We start from the raw sequence: 16835 nt of genomic DNA, 5'->3' as shown, positions 1-16835 counted from the left end.
AAAGGAATAAACCTACATGTTTATTAACCAATATTTCAAGAAAATTCAGTGGGGAAAGAATAATTCTTTAAACAACTGACGTTGGGACAGCTGGGTATCTGCACGTGAAACAATTAAGTTGGATGCCTAACTCATAATATATAAAAAATTAACTTAAAATGGATCAAGGTGTACATGTAAGCACTGACTGAAATTATACACATCTTAGGAGACAGCATAAATATAACTCTTCATATTGGTAGATTAGGCAAGTGTTTTTTAACTATGACACCAAAAGCATAAGCAATAAAAATAAAATTGATAAATTGGACAGTACCAAAATAAACAGTAATTTTGTACTTCACAGGACAGAATCAAGAATGTGAATAGATAAAAATATCATCAGACATGAGAGAAATTCAAATAAAAACAATTTGATATCACTTCACATCTGTTAAAATTGCAATAAGTAAAAAAAGGTAATAATAAGTGTTGTTGAGCATATGGATAAATTGGAACCCTAATAAGTTGTTGATGTGAATATAAAATGATGCACCTGCATTTGGAAATGATATATATGTTTTTCAAATGGTCAAGCACTGAGTTTGATGCACCAGTTCTACTCCTAGGTATATATCCAAAAAAAAAAATGAAATCACATGTCAAAGCAAAAACCTCTATGGGGATGTTCATATCAGCCCTATTCACAATAGCCAAAAGTTGGAAACAACCCACTTGTTCTTTAACTAAATGGATAAATAAAATGTGATGTCCTCTTACAACCTGATAGTATGAATATTCAGCTATGAAAAGGAATGATGTGCTGACACATGCTACAGCATTGATGAACCTTGGAAAGATTTTGGTAAGTGAAATAACCAGATACAAAAGGCCACATGTGAATTTTATGTGATTTTTGAGCTGAAAAATCCGTACTAGCAAAATGTATAGAGATTAGAAATGGACTAGTTGTTATCATAGTTTGCTGGGATTTTGGAAGGGACAGTCACTGTTAAAGGGTTTGAGATTTCTTTTTGGGTAATGATGATATTCTAAAATTTATTTTGGTGATGAATCACTATTCTATAGATATGTTAATTTGCATGTAAGTATATGCTTTAAATAAGTGAATTTTTTGGGATATGACATATATATCAGTACCACCATTAAAATTGGTAAAAGAGATGTAATTAGTAACCTTAAATGTAAGTAGCAAAAGAATGACAAAATCTTCAAAAATATTTACAATTAAAAGTAATTTAAAGGGATCACACAAACAAGACTAATGTCTGCTAATACTAACTGATAAAATCAGAAAGGGAGAGAACGATCCAACATGGGAAGTGGGAGACACAGCAGACTCATAGAATGACAGGTGTCCTAAATAGCACTCTGGCCTCAGAATCAGCCCTTAAGGCATTCGGATCTGGCTGAAGAGCCCATGAGAGTATTTTAGGCATGGAAAGCCAAGACACTCTGGGAAAAAAAAAAAAAGAAAGAAAGAAGACCTAAATGAAAGATCTCAGCGAGTGTGATCCCAGTGGAAAGAACGGGGCCATCAAGGTAGGAGGTACCTTTCTCTGAAGGGAGGAGAGAACTTCCACTTTGACTATGACCCTATCGGAATAAGATCGAAGTCGGCGAACCCTAAAGGCTTCCATAGCCTCAGGAACTCATGACTAGAGCCTAGGGAGATTACTGACGCCATAAACAAGAGTGTTAAATTGTTAAATCAACATCAAGAGTCACTGTGTACTTACGTCCCATGTGGGATCTGTCCAATGTGAAGTAATGCTATAGCTAGTACTGAAACAGTATTTTTACACTTTGTGTTTCTGTGTGGGTGCAAACTGATGAAATCTTTACTTAGTATATACTGAATCAATCTCCTATATATAAAGATAACTGAAAATGAAAAATAAAAAACAACAACTTGGTGTTAAATTGGAAATTACATAGAAAATTAATCAATTTTTAAAAAAATATTTTTGACAGGCAGAGTGGACAGTGAGAGAGAGACAGACAAAAAGGTCTTCCTTTTGCCGTTGGTTCACCCTCCAATGGCCACTGCGGTAGGCGCGCTGCGGCCGGCGCACCGTGCTGATCCGATGGCAGGAGCCAGGTGCTTCTCCTGGTCTCCCATGGGGTGCAGGGCTCAAAAACTTGGGCCATCCTCCACTGTACTCCCTGGCCACAGCAGAGAGCTGGCCTGGAAGAGGGGCAACCGGGACAGGATCGGTGCCCCGACCGGGACTAGAACCCGGTGTGCCGGCGCCGCAAGGCGGAGGATTCGCCTAGTGAGCCGCGGCGCCGGCCTAAATTAATCAATTTTTTTTAAAAAATAGCATGTAGGATCTCTGTCATTAATGTGCTGTACACTGTGATTTAATGCTATAACTGGTACTCCAACAGTATTTTTCACTTTGTGTTGCTATGTGAGGGCAAACTGTTGAAATCTTTACTTTATATATACTAAACTGATTTTCTGTATATAAAGAGAATTGAAAATGAATCTTGATGTGAATGGAAGGGGAGAGAGAGCGGCAAAGGGGAGGGTTGTGGGTGGGAGGGAAGTTATGGGGGAGGGGAAGCCATTGTAATCCATAAGCTGTACTTTGGAAATTTATATTCATTAAATAAAAGATTAAAAAAAACTAAAAAAAAAAGTAACTTAAAAATTTTTCTTTACTTTTGATTAATTGATTTTGATCCACTTGGTAAGCGGTTATTAGGGACCTGTCATGATTTTCATATTTCTTCTGAATTAAAATATTTTGGTTGATTACTTGAATGAAGCCATAAAAAAGACTATAAAAATAAAACAGATGAAGTAAAGCTGTATGGAATGGATGTTAAGAAATTATTTTTGATTTAAGTGTCAATATACTTCATTGATGGACCACCATTAATATAATCTTATGTAAAGGAAATAAAAGCTAATTTTTTCTCTTAGATAAGAATATAAATTGAATGCATGGATCTTTGTTCACTATAAGCACAATATGCTGCCATAGTGACATGTGTATTCAGACAAAAAAATTTACACAGTCACAAAGGCCTGAATATGTTTAGGGTATTTTATTGATGTCTAGTTTTCTAAAGAAGTAGAAGAAACAATAGTGTCACAATTCCTTACATTGCTCAAAGCACATATTCTATAATATGTTCATCTTTAGAACACATTTTATGAATGACAATGACAAACTAGAATCTACCCAGAGTTGGTGATAAGAAAGGTTATGCATGTGGAAATGACATAGAAGAAATGGTTTAGGAAACTAAAGTTAATTAGCCCAGTGTAGAAAACAGAAGGGATATTGTAGTTGTCTCCAAATATTTGAGGATTGTCATGTGGAAAATGGATTATGTTTATTTTGTGGGCTTTAAGAGGAAGGAACTAGAATAAAAAGTAGAAGTTTCACAGTCCATTTTGGCACAGTATAAAGAAAAATTATTACCATTAGTAAACCTTCGATTTTTTAAAATTTGACAGGTAGAGTTATAGACAGTGAGAGAGAGAGACAGAGAGAAAGGTCTTCCTTCCGTTGGTTCACCCCCCAAAAGGCCAATACTGCTGGCGATGCCCCGATCCGAAGCCAGGAGCCAGGTGCTTCTTCCTGGTGCCCCATGCAGGTGCAGGAGCCCAAACACTTGAGACATCCTCCACTGCACTCCCAGGCCACAGCAGAGAGCTGAACTGGAAGAGGAACAACCGGGACAGAATCTGGTGCCCATATGGAGAATTAACCAAGTGAACCACGGCACCAGCCCCAACCATTAGTAAACTTTAATAATGGCTAGTGTGTCACATCATAAGTTTCATTATGGTGGGAATTTGCAAGGAGAGGCTCTGAGCCTATCCTTCAAGGATGTTTCTTGTATTGGAAAGCAGTTTTTCTAAAAGGTCTAAAACTGTTCTGCAAGCTTCAGAATGAATCCCATAAGGAAGGAGCATGAGGACTGAGGTCTTCTTTGTGGCATAAGTATGATACAAATGGTTCATAATTATATTTTGAGAAACATGACCCTTTCTATTATTGAATAGCCATGTGTAGAAGTCTATGTTTCTTCTGTAGGAAAATAACTTGTGTAATATGAAGAATTCAACAAAATTTCATCAATCTGAAAATTTCAAACTAATAAAAAAGTTTTAAGATTACTCATCTGATAATATTAATCTAATTCATGAAAAACAAAATAATTATATGAAGAAATTTTTATTAAAGGCCAGATAAGAATACTACATTTAAGGCCTAATCATTCTTTTTTTTAAAAATAAAAATAAAAGAGGGCTTTAATTGGCACCCTTGATCAATAGCAAATGGGTATGAGGTTTAATGTTCTGAAAGTCCTAATTTATTATAAACTTTTAAAATATCCTAGCAACATTTTAAAAGGCCTTTGGCATAACCAGCATTCTTTGAATTATTATGAAATAAATAACTACTGGCAGATAAATTATTGAGAAGAAATTAAGTGTAACCAGAGAATTTAAAAAGAACTTTTGGTTTTCCCTTATCTAAATTTGCAAAAGGAAAGCAACTAAGAAACTGGAAACGAATCTTGAATACTAAAATATTACTTATTCTCAGGCTACTTGGATAAATTCATTCTTTGTATTTCCCCGCATGTACCTTCTAACCACCATTAGAGCTCAAATCAAGGGAAAAATAATTTCTCCAGTGTTTGCAGAAAACTACTTGATTAACATCTAGGAAAAGAAACAGTCTAAAATGAAGTTAGTTTTGTTTCTCTGTGCATGTAATTATTTGAATATTTAGAATCACTATTTTTGTTTGCACTTACTCCATTTTATTAGTTATGAATACAAGGCAGTTATCAGGAGTCCCTTCTACCATATACTGCCACAATGACCCACCTGCTCAGTATTCTTAAAGTCCATTTACTCTATGCTCATGTTGTGCCTCAATCCCCCAGAATTCTGCTAATTTCTATGTGATTTCTAATGTAATAAAAAATCAATTATTTCTGAAGTAATTATCCCCAAAGAAATGACAATCAGGTAGAATTTTTGACTCTGTGATAAATCAACATAAGAAAGAATTTTGAGTAAGCAGATTCTGTTGGTTCTTCTCAAATCACCCTGTATATTACTCTGCCTCCTCTGGTAATTCCATTGATTGTTTTGACAGGTCAGACCTTTTAGTATGAGGACTGTCTCTTAGGGACATATCCTCCTCTATGCTCAGCACCCTGACACCTTGGTTTGGTGAGAGCATTTCTGTGATTAAAAGGAAGTGTCATGGAGTGTCTCACACCCCAAATACTTACTTTGCTTCTTTTGCCCACCTACTCACCAAGAAATGTCTTCCCTAAAAGTATGAAAGAGAATATTGGGCATGAAGCCCATGACTGTATGATCTTTCATCAAATTGGTTGTGGACCACTGAATTAATGTAGCAACTGAAGCCAGACACTTCCTCCAGAGTCATCAACAGTTCAAAAAGGGATGAATGTATCCCCAAAGCAGAGCAACTGAACAGTTGCAAGAGAAAATTCCTACCCAAGAGAATGAAATAGAATGTGTCATTTTGGGGGATGATCTTTTATAGGGTGATCAAGAGGCTTTCATTTAGTGAATACATTTGCTCACTCAGTTTTGGAGAGTCGCCCTTCATTTATTCTTTCCCTTTGGAAGTACTTTCGAGTGCAAATTACTGCTATCAGAAGCCTTGAACTGAGAGGCTATTATTCTCCTTGCTCAGATTAAATTAATTTTGAACAGTTTAATGCAGCATGTCCGAGCTGCAAGTCCAAGTGGTGTCAAATCTATTTCTCTGCTTTTTTAAGCTGCACCTTCAAGGGCAGTATGATTCATGGTGAATGTGCTCTTCTAATGTCTTGCTAAGCGTTATTATTTTCTTTCATTTGCAAGTCATGAGGCTACAAATGTTAACCATTCTCTTCCTAAGATCGTATAAAGAATGCATGATTTAAGCCAGGCTGATTTTCCAAAAGGGTGGTTATTACATTTACTTGCTTTACAAATGAAATTAAAAAAATACTCTGGATCAAAGCAAGAAGTTTAAAAAGCTAATGAAACATTAGAAAGAGAACTGCTTTCAGAAGCAATGCAACATCATCACTGTTGTGTTGAAAGGGAATTATCTTGATCTAGGCCTATGTAATAAAATAAAAGGATTTTAATGATTGGCTCTATAATTCTATTTGTGTTTTTGCAGAGTTGCAAGAAAAAAACAAAAAGGATATAAATCTACTTATCTTCTCTTTTCTAATTCAGGCAATCTACTGTCTCTCTAGTATTCACTCTATCTAATGTGTCATTGAAATGTAGTAATGAAGTTTCCTCTGTGTTATTGTAGAGCAAACAGTCAAATAACGTCAATCGATTAATGACAGAGTAGAAGATGTACTTTAAGCAGTTAGAGGTTTCAAAAACCTATCAACCTTGTGTCTATGTAAAGTACTTAAACTGTACAGTGTAGGACATTCTTTTCTACAGCTCTAATGACCAGTGCATTGGATTAAGCAAATTAATGCTTTTAGAGGTCTTATATGAAGATTGATGAAAATACTATATTGCAATTTTCCTTTGGAGTAGAGGGGAGGCAAAGATCAAGGGTATTGTCCTCTCAAAAGCTGGATAAGTGCATTGTTCTTGCAATACTACTTATTAGCAGATGAAATAGACATGTATGGACTTATTCACTTAACAGAAGTGAATAAATGTTCTTCAAAGTTCAAAAATATAGACATAATAATAATTATATGATTGCTCACAATCATTCTCAGAATATTTGTACCTTTCATCTTTTATCAAAATACAAGAATCTAACTCATGAAGACTTATCTGGGCTTCAGCTACAATCTGAAGAAATCATACAATATTTAATAACATATACTAAAAGAGAAAAAAACATGCAAATGATAAGATAGGTGACAGAGAGAAAGAGAAATAAGGGCCTGTCTTACGAGTGCAGAACACAGAGAACTGTTGCTCAAATTGTAAGGTATAGGAACAAGGGTGTGGGACAAGGTGTGTATAAGCAGATTTATTCACTAAGTGCTAGAATATCAGAGTTAATGGCACTCCTTTGAAGTTAGAACACAATAGCAGTCAGCATATTGGAAATGACTACTTGCATCCCAATTTTACCATATTATCAGCTGTATCATATTGAGAAAATTATTTTAATACTCGGCCCCTCAGTTTTCTCACTTGCAAAATAGTACTATCCCAAGTAATACCTACACCATATGTATTTTTGGAGCACTAAATATTCTAATGTTTGTAAGGTAAATAGACAACAGCCAGCATATGGTAACTAAGTAATTATTAACTATTCCATCATTTTAAAAGAAGGTATCATTGAATGTAAAATGGTACTCACACATAGAATTTAATTACCATACAATGTGGGAAAAAAAAAAACATGAGTACTTCTCTCAAAAGTTTTAAAATAATACCATGGACAAAGGACAGTTTCTTCAACAAATGATGTTGGAAAAATTGAATTTCTACATGCAGAAGTATGAAACAAAACTACTACCTTACATCCTCTGCAAAAATCAACTAAAAATGGATCGGAGCTCTAAGTCTAAGACCTTAAACCATTAAATTACTAGAGGAAAACATAAGCAAAACACCGTAAGACATTGACATCTGCAATGACTTTCTTTATAAGACCTCAAAAGAACAGACAATAAAAATAGTAAGGGAGCACACTGATAGTCCAGGAATAGACAGTTTAATAAAAGTGGAGATACTGAAGGTTCAAGGAAGAGTAAGGGAAGAAACAGCAGAGGAAACTCTTCCAGAACTAGTGATTCACAGTGGACCTGCGTGGAGGGTGTGGGAGCCCACGGCTCAGGACACCAACTGCAGAATCAACGCACCAGCCCTGGAAGGCGAGGTGAGCCGAACCTCAATAGCCCGAGACACTGGCGGGAAAGCAGAAAGAGGAGACTAGAGAGAAGGAGGCTTGAAACCCCATGGGGAAAAGTTCACCAGGCTAACTAGAAGAGAGAGGAAAAAAAAAGTGACCGATACGGACATGAGTTTCTCTCTCTCTCCTCACCTCTCAAAGGTGAGCAAGACAAAGAGCAGACGCCATTTTGGACATACGTCATAAGCAGGGCGACCTCAGTCAGGACTGAGCGCACCCTCAGCCAAGCAGAAAAACCTGACTCTGGGGGTGGTGGTGAAATAACAGGAGATTAGGACCTATTGAATGTGTGGTGCTAATGAACTGAGACTGTGAAAAAAGAGGTGGTGGGGGAGAAAACTCACGGAATTCACGTGAGTACTCTCCAGAGATGCTACAATTCGGTAACCATGGCAACCCAGTGGGAGACTGCAGGATAATTTGAGCCCACACTGAGGGCAGCACAGATTCCCTGTGTGGTCCTTGGGAAAGAGCTTCCGATCTCTGCCTCCTGTGGGTATATCATTCGCCTGCTAACTACCTCCAATTCAGCTCAGCTGTGCAGAATTACTTCCCTTCAGAATCAAAAAAGAAAGAAAGAGAGAGAGATTTGCCATGCCTAACTTGGGTGTGTCACCTTTGGCACACCCTTAACCCTGAGGAACCAAACAGAGCTCTCAGGCCACACCCATCTCAAGCCTCTAACGCTCCATCAAAAGCAGACAGTCCACTTAATACAGTCATAGTATAACAAGAAAAAATACCACAGCGAGGGAAGAAGAATCCAAAGAATATCTCCACAATGCCAAGAAACAAATGCAGAAAACAAGGAAACAAGAATAAGGAAGATATTATGATGCCCCCAAATGAACAAGACACCCCAATCCAAGAGTATGAAGATGATGAGATGGAATAAATGCAAGGTACGGATTTCAAAAAATTTATGATAAGAACATTTAGAAGTTTTCAAAAACAAATGCTTGAGCTACATAACTCCTTACTGGACAGGATAGAAAATCTCATTCGTGAAAATGAAATCTTAAGGAGGAATCAAAATGAAACGCAGAAACGAGTAGAACAGGAAAGTGTGATAGTGAAGAGAAATCAAAATGAAATGAAGAACTCAATAGATCAAATGACAAACACGTTAGAGAGCCATATAAATAGAGTCAGTGAAGCAGAAGAGAGAAAATCGGACTTAGAAGACAGAGCACAGGAAAGTATATAGTCAAACCAAAGAAAAGAAGAGGAAATTAGAAATCTAAGAGATATTTTTGGGAATCTATAGTATTCTATTAAAATACCCAACATTCGGGTTCTAGGAATTCCTGAAGGCATGGAGAGGGAGAAAGGATTAGAAGGCCTTTTCAGTGAGATACTTGCAGAGAACTTCCCGGGTTTAGAGAAGGACAGAGAAATCCTAGTACAGGAAGCTCATAGAACCCCTAGTAAACATGATCAAAAGAGATCCTCACCATGACACGTTGTAATCAAACTCACCACAGTGAAACATAAAGAAAAGATTCCAAAATGTGCAAGAGAGAAAGGTCAGATTACCCTCAGAGGATCTCCAATTAGACTCACAGCAGACTTCTCATTAGAAAACCTATAGGCTAGAAGGGAATGGCGAGACATAGCCCAGGTACTAAGAGAGAAAAACTGCCAGCCCAGAATATTATATCCTGCAAAGCTCTCATTTGTGAATGAAGGTGAAATTAAGACTTTTCATAGCAAACAGAAACTGAAAGAATTTGTTGCCACTCATCCTGCCCTGCAAAAGATGCTTAAAGATGTGTTACACACAGAAACACAGAAATATGGTCATCAATAAGAAAGAAGGTAAAGGAAGGAAACCTCACAGCAAAAGATCAGAGGAAGTTCAAAGCATATATTAGAAAATATTTTTGGGAAATGGCAGGGCAAAGTTACTACCTATCAATAGTCACATGGAACGTTAAGGGCCTCAATTACCTATCAATAGTCACATGGAACGTTAAGGGCCTCAATTCTCCAGTTAAAAGACACAGATTGTCTGATTGGGGTAAGGAACAAAACCCATCTATTTGCTGCTTACAAGAAACACATCTTTCCAACAAAGATGCATACAGACTGAAAGTGAAAAGCTGGAGAAAGATATACCATGCCAACAGAAATGAAAAAAGAGTGGGCATAGCCACCTTAATATCAGACAAAATAAACTTTAACACAAAAACTGTTAAGAGAGACAAAGGGGGCATTATATAATGATTAAGGGATCAATTCAACAGAAAGATATAACGATTATCAATGTATATACACCTAATTACAGGGCACTGGTTTATTTAAAGATTTGTTAAGAGACTTAAAGGGAGAATTAGACTCCAATACAATAGTACTGGGGGACTTCAATGCTCCACTCTCAGAGATAGACAGATCAACAGGACAGAACATCAACAAGGAGACAGTAGATTTAAATGATACTATAGCCCAAATGGATCTAACAGATATCTACAGAAATTTTCATCCTATATCTAAAGACTTTACATTCTTCTCAGCAGTACATGGAACCTCCTCTAGGATTGACCACATACTAGGCCATAAAGCAAGTCTCGGCAAATTCAAAAGAATTAGAATCATACAATGCAGCTACTCAGACCATAGAGAAATGCAGTTGGAAACTAGCAACTCAGGAATCTCTAGAGCATATGCAAACACATGGAGATTGAACAGCATGCTCCTGAATGAACAATGGGTCATAGAAGAAATAAAAGAGAAATCAAAAATTTTCTGGAAGTAAATGAGGATAACAGCACAACATACCAAAACTTATGGGATACAGCAAAAACAGTGTTAAGAGGAAAGTTTAAAACAATAGGTGCCTACATCAAGAAATTGGAAAGACATCAAATAGATGAGCTTTCAATTCATCTCAAGGATCTAGAAAATCTGCATCAAATCAGACCCAAAACTAGTAGGAGAAGAGAAATAATTAAAATCAGAGAAGAAATCAATGGGATTGAATTAAAAAAATTACAAAAAATCAGTCAAACGAGGAGCTGGTTTTTTGAAAAAAATAAAGATAATTGACACCCCATTGGCCCAACTAACTAAAAAAAGAAGAGAAAAGACCCAAATCAATACAATCAGAGATGAAAAAGGAAATGTAACAACAGACAAAACAGAAATAAAAAGAATCATCAGAAATTACTACAAAGACTTGTATGCCAGCAAACAGGGATATCTGTCAGAAATGGACAGATTCCTGGACACATGTAACCTACCTAAATTGAACCAGGAAGACATAGAAAACCTAAACAGACCCATAACTGAGACAGAAATTGAAACAGTAATACAGGCCCTCCCAACAAAGAAAAGCCCAGGACCAGATGGATTCACTGCTGAATCCTACCAGACATTTAAAGAATAATTAACTCCAATTCTTCTCAAACTATTCAGAACAATCAAAAAAGAGGGAATCCTCCCAAATTCTTTCTATGAAGCCAGCATCACCTTAATTCCTAAGCCAGAAAAAGATACAGCATTGAAAGACAATTACACACCAATATCCCTGATGAACATAGATGTAAAAATCCTCAATAAAATTCTGGCCAATAGAATGCAACAACACATCAGAAAGATCATCCACCCAGACCAAGTGGGATTTATCCCTGGTATGCAGGGATGGTTCAATGTTCGCAAAACAATCAATGTGATACACTACATTAGCAGACTGCAGAACAAAAACCATATGATTCTCTCAATAGACGCAGAGAAAGCATTTGATAAAATACAACACCCTTTCATGATGAAAACCCTAAGCAAACTGGGTATAGAAGGAACATTCCTCAATGAAATCAAAGCAATTTACGGAAAACCCATGGCCAGCATCCTGTTGAATGGGGGAAAGTTGGAAGCATTTCCACTGAGATCTGGTACCAAACAGGGATGCCCACTCTCACCACTGCTATTCAATATAGTTCTGGAAGTTTTAGCCAGAGCTATTAGACAAGAAAAATAAATTGAAGGGATGCAAATTGGGAAGGAGGAACTCAAACTATCCCTCTTTGCAGATGATATGATTCTTTACTTAGGGGATCCAAAGAACTCTACTAAGAGACTATTGGAACTCGTAGAAGAGTTTGGCAAAGTAGCAGGATATAAAATCAATGAACAAAAATCAACAGCCTTTGTATACACAGCCACGGCTGAGAAAGAACTTCTAAGATCAATCCCATTCACAATAGCTACAAAAACAATCAAATACCTTGGAATAAACTTAACCAAGCATGTTTAAGGTCTCTACGATGAAAATTAGAAAACCTTAAAGAAAGAAATAGGAGAGGATACCAAAAAATGGAGAAATCTTCCATGCTCATGGATTGGAAGAATCAATATCATCAAAATATCCATTCTCCCAAAAGCAATTTATAGATTCAATGTGATACCAATCAAAACACCAAAGACATTCTTCTCAGATCGGGAAAAAATAATGCTGAAATTCATATGCAGACACAGAAGACCCTGAATAGCTAAAGACATCTAGTACAACAAAAACAAAGCCGGAGGCATCACAATACCAGTTTTCAGGACATACTACAGGGCAGTTGTTATGAAAGCAGCATTGTACTCGTACAGAAACAGATGGATAGACCAATGGAATAGAATAGAAACACCAGAAATCAATCCAAACATCTACAGCCAACTTTTATTTGATAAAGGATCCAAAACCAATCCCTGGATTAAGGACAGTCTATTCAATAAAGGGTGCTGGGAAAGTTGGATCTCCACGTGCAAAAGCATGAAGCAAGACCCCTACCTTTCACCTTACACAAACAATTCACTCAACATGGATTAAAGACTTAAATCTACGACCTGAAACCATCAAATTATTAGAGAGCATTGGAGAAACCCTGCAAGATATAGGTACAGGCAAAGACTTCTTGGAAAAGACCCTGGAAGCACAGGCAGTCAAAGCCAAAATTAACATTTGGGATTGCATCAAGTTGAGAAGTTTCTGTACTTCAAAAGAAACAGGAAAGTGAAGAGGCAAACGACAGAATGGGACAAAAATATTTGCAAACTATGCTACAGATAAAGGGTTGATAACCAGAATCTACAAAGAAATCAAGAAACTCCACAACATCAAAACAAACAACCCACTTAAGAGATGTGCCAAGGACCTCAATAGATATTTTTCCAAAGAGGAAACCCAAGTGGTCAACAGACACATGAAAAAATGTTCAAGATCACTAGCAATCAGAGAAATGCAATTCAAAACCACGATGAGGTTTCACCTCACCCCAATTAGAATGGCTCATATTCAGAAATCTACCAACAATAGATGCTGGAGAGGATGTGGGGAAAAAGGGACACTAACACACTGTTGGTGGAAATGCAAACTGGTTAAGCCACTATGGAAGTCAGTCTGGAGATTCCTCGGAAACCTGAATATAACCCTACCATACAACCCAGCCATCCCACTCCTTGGAATTTACCCAAAGGAAATTAAATTGGCAAATAAAAGAGCCATCTGAACCTTAATGTTTAATGCAGCTCAATTCACAATAGCTAAGACCTGGAACCAACCCAAATGCCCATCAACAGAAGACTGGATAAAGAAATTATAGGACATGTACTCTATAGAATACTATACATCAGTCAAAAACAATGAAATCTGGTCATTTACAACAAGATGGAGGAATCTGGAAAACATTATGCTGAGTGAATTAAGCCAGTCCCAAAGAGACAAATATCATATGTTCTCCCTGATTGGCGACAACCAACTGAGCACCAATGGGGAAACCTGTTGAAGTGAAATAGACACTATGAGAAACATTGACTTGATCAGCCTTTGTGCTGACTGTTCATGTACAATTTAACACTTTATCCATTTTATTTTTTTTTGTTCTAGTACTGTTGGTTGAACTCTGTAATTAACACACAGTTATTCTTATGTGTTTAAATTTAACTAAAAAGTGATTGCTGTGAAATATAAGAGTGGGAATAAGAGAGGGAGGAGATGTACGATTTGGGACATGCTCAATCGGACTTGCTCTAAATGGTGGAGTTAGAAATGTACCAGGGGATTCCAATACAATCCCATCAAGGTGGCATGTACCAATGCCATCTCACTAGTCCAAGTGATCAATTTCAGTTCACAATTGAGTGCACTGATAGGTCTAAGAGTCAAAGGGATCACACAAACAAGACTACTGTCTGCTAATACTAACAGATAGAATATAAAAGGGATAGAACAATCCAACATGGAAAGCAGGATACACAGCAGACTCATAGAATGGCGGATGTCCTAAATAGCACTCTGGCTTTAGAATCAGCCCTTTAGGCATTCGGATCCGCCTGAAAAGCCAATGAGAGTATTTCAGGCATGGAAAGCCAAGACACTCTGATAAAAAAATGACCTAAATGAAAGATCTCAGAGAGTGAGATCCCAGTGGAAAAAACAGGTCATCAAAGAAGGAGGTATCTTTCTCTGAAGGGAGGAGAGAACTTCCACTTGTCTAAATATGATCAGAGTCGGCGAACTCAAAAGGCCTCCATAGCCTTGGCAACTCATGACAAGAGCCTAGCATGATTTCTGATACCATAAACAAGAGTGTCATTTTGTTAAATCAACAACAGGAGTCACTGTGCACTTATTCCTCATGTAGGATCTCTGTCCTTAATGTGCTGTACATTGTGATTTAATGCTATAACTAGTACTCCAACAATATTTTTCACTTTATGTTGCTATGTGGGTGCAAACTGTTGAAATTTTTACTTAATATATACTAAACTGATTTTCTGTATATAAAGAGAATTGAAAATGAATCTTGATGTGAATGGAAGGGGAGAGGGAGTGGGAAAGGGGAGGGTTGCAAGTAAGAGGGAAGTTATGTGGTGGAAAGCCATTGTAATCCATAAGCTGTACTTTGGAAATTTATATTCATTAAATAAAAGTTTTAAAAAAAAAGGTAAAAACAAATGGGTTTACATCAGGCTAAGAAACATCCACACAGCAAATGAAACACTAAACAAAGTAAAAAGGCAAGCAACAGGATAGAAGAAAATATTTTTAAATTATGCATCAGATAAAGGATTAATATCCAGTTTGTACATGGGTTTCAAGGAAGTCAGTAACAAGAAAACAAGCACTCCAGTTGAGAAATGGGCTAAGGATATGAACAGGCATTTTTCAAAGGATGAAATACAAATGGTCAAGATATATATGAAAAGATAGTCAGGATCACTATCCATCAGGGAAATGCAAATAAAAATGAAGTTTCATCTCACTCCAGTTAGAATGGCTATCATCTGAAAATAAAAAAGCAATAAAATCTGGCAATGATAAGGGAGAAAAGGTATCCTAATCTACTGTTAGTAGGAATGTAAACTAGTACAGTCATTTTGGAAGACTTTATTGAGATTCCTCAGAAATCTGAAAATAGATCTACTGTAAGGTCCAGCTATTCCATTCCTGAGAATTTACCCAAAGGAAATGAAATCAACATATGAAAGAGTTATCTGTACCCCCATATTTATAGCAACTCAACTCACAATAGCTAGGACATGTAATCAACCTAGATGTCCATCAGCTGATGACTGGATAAAGAAAGTGTGGTATATATATACAATGAAATACTACTCTATCATAAAAAAACAAAATCCTGTCTTTCACAACAAAATCGATCCAACAGAGACCATTAGGCTTAGTGAAATAAACCAGTCCGCAAAAAACAAATACCATATGCTTTCCTTGATTTGTGGTAACTGATATATAAAGTAACAAAAAATGTAATGTATGTGAGTGAATTGACACTTTGAGATTTGATTATTATGAATAGCCCTTGTCTACACTCTTGAGGAACAGTAGTTTTTCCACTTACTACTTGTTGAGTTCTTTATTTAGTGGATGGTTAAGCTTGTGATTATAAAGTAAATTGAAAATATGTCATTGTAGAAATTAAAAGAAAAATAAGGAAGGAAGGAGGAGGAGGAGGGGGGAGGGTAGGAAATATCATTATTCTCTTAAAAAATACATATACATGTAAAATACAAGAAATTTGTTCCCATTATATAAATAAAAAGGTTAAAAAGAAACATTTTATTTATTTGAAAGACAGAGTTACAGAGAGAAGTAGAGACAGAGATAGATCTTCCATTTTCTGGTTCACTCCCCAAATGGCTGCAATGGCTGGAGCTGAGCCAATCCAAAACCAAGGGCCAGGATATTCTTCCAGATTTCCTGGATGGGTGCAGGGGTCCCAGCACTTAGGCCATCCCAAGCTGTTTTCCCAGGCATGCCAGCAGAGAGCTGGATCGGAAGTAGAGCAGCCAGGACTCGAACCAGTGCCATATGGGATGCCTGTGCTACAGGCCAGGGCTTTAAACCAATGTACCACAGTGCCGGCCCCAAAGAAGAAAGTTACATAATAGATATTTAAAGCCAAGGAGGTTTGTGTGAGTCCCTGACTTGTGATAATGATGTCAAGGAAATTCAAGGTTTTTTTTGCCAGTATGTGTCTAGGTTCTGTAGAACTTTATGCAGCTTGATGGAAGTTCCTTATAGTACAATGTAAATTAAATTATTCTAGGAATAAGCAGGCCTAGATTTTTGTATTGACTCTGACATTTAAAAGTTAAAACTTTGGGGAGATTGTTTACATTTTCAGTGTCTCAGCTGCAGAAGGGTAGTAACTATACCTTCCTCACACCATGTGTTGTGAAGATTAAATGAAATAAATAAATATGTGAAAAGTCTGTGTAGATGATGAAGCCTTTTATAAATTCAAGATACAAAACACTCTTCTTCCACAGAATAATCTCATAATAGGTAGAGTGACTCTATCTGTGATCTAAATCTTTCTTCTATTTAAAAGTAGTTGATTTTTAAAATTGTACATATTTATATGGCACAGTATGACATTTTAATATATATAAACGATGTACAAAGATCAGGTATGGATAATTTGA

The sequence above is a fragment of the Lepus europaeus genome, chromosome X (assembly GCF_033115175.1).
Source record: "Lepus europaeus isolate LE1 chromosome X, mLepTim1.pri, whole genome shotgun sequence".
NCBI lineage: Eukaryota > Metazoa > Chordata > Mammalia > Lagomorpha > Leporidae > Lepus > Lepus europaeus.
Note: the sequence above shows the minus strand (reverse complement) of the source record.